Source organism: Hemitrygon akajei, unplaced genomic scaffold (assembly GCF_048418815.1).
Source record: "Hemitrygon akajei unplaced genomic scaffold, sHemAka1.3 Scf000046, whole genome shotgun sequence".
NCBI classification, from domain to species: Eukaryota; Metazoa; Chordata; class Chondrichthyes; order Myliobatiformes; family Dasyatidae; genus Hemitrygon; species Hemitrygon akajei.
The window spans coordinates 8,346,262-8,350,098 of NW_027331932.1; the positions used below are offsets into that span (position 1 = coordinate 8,346,262).

At 54.2% G+C, this 3,837-nt stretch overlaps 1 long non-coding RNA gene across 1 annotated transcript; it reads right to left on the reverse strand.

The window, feature by feature from the left end:
• On the reverse strand, positions 1 to 3,523 carry LOC140720764 (uncharacterized). Its single transcript, XR_012097253.1, has 2 exons — positions 3,413 to 3,523; positions 1 to 230 (listed from the first exon to the last, which is right to left on the reverse strand). It is a non-coding gene; the product is annotated as an uncharacterized lncRNA (long non-coding RNA).
• Between the last annotated feature and the right edge of the window lie 314 nt (positions 3,524 to 3,837).

Sequence of the window (3,837 nt, forward strand, 5' to 3'; positions counted from 1 at the left end):
TACTGTTCAGCAGTACTGCTTTATTTGCGGATAACTTTCCGGGAGGCCGGGGGTCTCTCTGGAACCGTCTGGGAGAGCAGGGCGCCGGAGACTCCTCGGGGGTCTAAACACAGCAGTGGAGACCGGGTTTGGGGCAGTAAGCGCGGACGATTTGCCCGGGGCATTCCGCAGCACACGTTCCTTTTAGGCTCCCACAACTGCTTTCATTTTCGAGCATGGGGACTTCATTGCTGCTGGGAGAGATGGAGAGAGGTAGTGAGTGGGTGAGAGATAGCGAGAGAGATAGTGAGAAGGGCTTTGAGTGGGAGGGAGGGTGAGGAAAGACGACAAGGGAAAGGGGAACGCGGGATGGATTGTGGGAGTCACGGAAAGGGGAGAGGGAGAATGAGGGGGAGGGGGAGTGGGCAGTGAGAGGGAGGAGGCTAGTAGGGAGAGAGAGGGGAGAGAGGGAGCAATAAAGTGTGCTGAGAGGAGTGAGTGCGAGAGAGTGGAGAGTAAGACTGGGAGGGGACGAGGAGGAGTGAGAGAGAGAGAGAGAGTGGGGGTATGACTGGTAGGGGATGAGTGGAGTGTGTGAGAGTGAGTAGGGTGTAGGACTGGGAGTGGACGAGGAGTGAGAGAGTGAGAAAGTGGGGGTAGGACTGGGAATGGACGAGAGCAGTCAGTGAGAGAGAAAGAGTGGGGTTAGGACTGGAGGGGACGAGAGGAGTGAATGTGAGAATGAGTGCGGGTTAGGACTGAGGGCGGACGAGAGGAGTGAGAGAGTGAGAGAGAGTGGGGTGTAGGACTGGGAGGGGAAGAGAGGAGAGTGAGAGAGAGAGTGGGGGTAGTATTGTGAGGGGACGAGAGGAGTGAGTGACTGAGAGTGTGAAGGTGGTAGGACTGGGAGGGGTCGAGAGGACTGAGAGAGAGAGAGTGGGCTGTAGGACTGGGAAGGGACAAGAGGAGTGTGTGAGTGAGTGTAGGGGGTAGGACAGGGAGGGGAAGAGAGGAGTGTGTAAGAGAGAGTAGGGTGTAGGACTGCGAGGGGACGAGAGGAGTGAATTTGAGAGAGAGTGGGGGTGAGGACTGGGAGGGGACGAGAGGTGTGATTTAGGGAGAGGTAGTGCGGGGTAGGACTGGGAGGTGATGAGAGAAGTGAGAGAGAGAGTGGGTGGTAGGACAGGGAGGGGAGGAGAGGAGTGAATGAATGAGTGTAGGGGGTAGGACTGGGGTGGGACGAGAGGTGTGATTTAGAGAGAGGTAGTTTGGGGTTGGGACTGTGAGGGGATGAGAGGAGTGTGAGAGAGAGTGCGGAGTAGGACAGGGAGGGGAGGAGAGGAGTGTGTGAGTGAGTGTAGGGGGTAGGACTGGGAGGGGACGAGAGGAGCGCGTGTGAGAGAGTAGGGTGTAGGACTGCGAGGGGACGAGAGGAGTGATTTGAGAGAGAGTGGGAGTGAGGACTGGGAGGGGACGAGAGGTGTGATTTAGAGAGAGGTAGTGCGGGGTAGGACTGGGAGGTGATGAGAGAAGTGAGAGAGAGAGAGAGTGGGTGGTAGGACAGGGAGGGGAGGAGAGGAGTGAATGAATGAGTGTAGGGGGTAGGACTGGGGTGGGACGAGAGGTGTGATTTAGAGAGAGGTAGTTTGGGGTTGGGACTGTGAGGGGATGAGAGGAGTGTGAGAGAGAGTGCGGAGTAGGACAGGGAGGGGAGGAGAGGAGTGTGTGAGTGAGTGTAGGGGGTAGGACTGGGAGGGGACGAGAGGAGCGCGTGTGAGAGAGTAGGGTGTAGGACTGCGAGGGGACGAGAGGAGTGAATTTGAGAGAGAGTGGGGGTGAGGACTGGGAGGGGACGTGATGTGTTTGTGAGAGAGAGTAGGGTGTAGGTCTGGGAGCGGACGAGAGGAGTGAGTAAGAGAGTGTGAGGTGTTGAACAGGGAGGGGAGGAGAGGAGTGAGGGAGAAAGAGAGATTGGGGGTAGGACAGGGAAGGGACGAGAGCAGTAAGTGAGAGCGAAAAAGTGGGGTTAGGACTGGAGGGGACGAGAGTGACAAAGAGTGGTGGGTTGGACTGGGAGGGGACGAGAGGAGTGAGTGAGTGGGGGGAAGATCGGGAGGGGACAAGACTGGGTGAGAGAGTCATAAACGAAAGTACAACACAACGCAGGCACTTCGGCCCACACAGTACGTGCCGAACCATTTAATGCGCCTACTTCCTTCGATCTGCCCCGGGACCATCGCCCTCCAGACCCCTGCCTACCGTGTACCGAGACAAATGTCCCTCAAACTCCAAATCAAGCGGGCACGGAGTGCTGGCGCCGGCGACTTTTCCCTCAATCTATCGGCCCTCTGAATGAAGAAAATTCCCCTCCAGCTCGCATTTACTCTGTCCATACCCTCATCATCCTGTACATGCCCCTTTTAAGAACTTTTTAAAAGCTATTATTAATGCTTTTTGAGATAGTGATTTAGATGCATATCATATTTTTTTTTACTGAGTTAAGTATTGTATGTAATTAGTTTTGCTACAACAAGTGTATGGGACATTGGAAAAAAAGTTGAATTTCCCCATGGAGATGAAAAAAGTATCTATCTATCTATCTATCTAATCCGGATTTCATTAGGGAGCTTAAGGTAAAGGACCCTTAGGGATCGGCGATCATAATAGGATTGAATTCACACTGCAGTCTGAGAGGGAGAAGCGTAAATCGGATGTACCAGTATCGCATTTGAATGAAGGGGATTCAGAGGCAGGAGATGGGTCGTCATTGGAGAGAGTGCAGAGCAGGTTCACGGGGAAGAGTCAGGGAATGAACGGGTTGACACATGAGGAGCGTTTGGCAGCTTTGAGCCCGGACTCACTGGGATTCAGAAGAATATGGGGTTGGGGTGTGGTTCGCATTGAAACCGACTGAAAAGGAAGAGATAGGGTGGATCTGCAAAACTAGGGTGTCACAGCATCGAAACTGAGGGAGGATGCTTCAGAAAAAAATGAGGAATTTCCTTTAGGCAGAGGATAGTGAATCTGACGAACGCGGTGCCACAGGCGGTTGTGGAGGCCAATACCGTGTGAATACTCAAAGCAGAAATTGGTAGTTCCCTGATCGGTCAGGGCACCAAAGGATATGGCGACAAGGCAGGTATACGTGGTTGAGTGGAACCCGCGATCAGCCATAGCGGAGTGGTGCAGTAGAGGCGACGGGCTGAACTGCCTATCTCTAACTGGTTTGTCTTATGGCCTCACTGTCTCCACCTTTTCAGCGGCAGTCTACTGCGGCGTAATTAATAACTTAATAAGTCCTATCCTCCCATTATCTTTCTCTGACCCGCCACAGCTCTCGGGCCCACAGACCCCTCTCCACCACCCCCCTCCCCTCGCTGCCGGGAGCGAGGGTCCCGACACGCGAGAAGACAAAATTGAGGCAAGAACTTACGATGTGCCGAGAGCCACGTTGTAAGCGAGCGCCAACAGGATGGAGAGGAGGGCGAAGGTTTTCACGGAAGGAGTCATGTTGGAAGTTGCCCGAGGATGCAGATCGTTCAGGAGCTCCTGTTCACGCAGGAATAAACTTCCCCCGAGACGGCCGGAGTATTTATGTGGTGAGATGCCACTGGACACGTCATCAAAGACACGGTCAGAGACTCGGGGCGTTGGGAAGGAGGTGCTCCGGAGGGCGGTGCCCGTCCTTGTTCACTCCGCAAGGCAGAGACTTGTTGGCACATTCTGTTCCCGTTCCACAGACATTCAGAAGACAGGCTGACAACACACGGCTGATTCCTATGTTGTGTCTGTGAGTGAGCGGCGGGGTGGAGAGAGGAGAAAGATTAGAATTCGATGCGTTTCTCAGAAGGAGCGGAC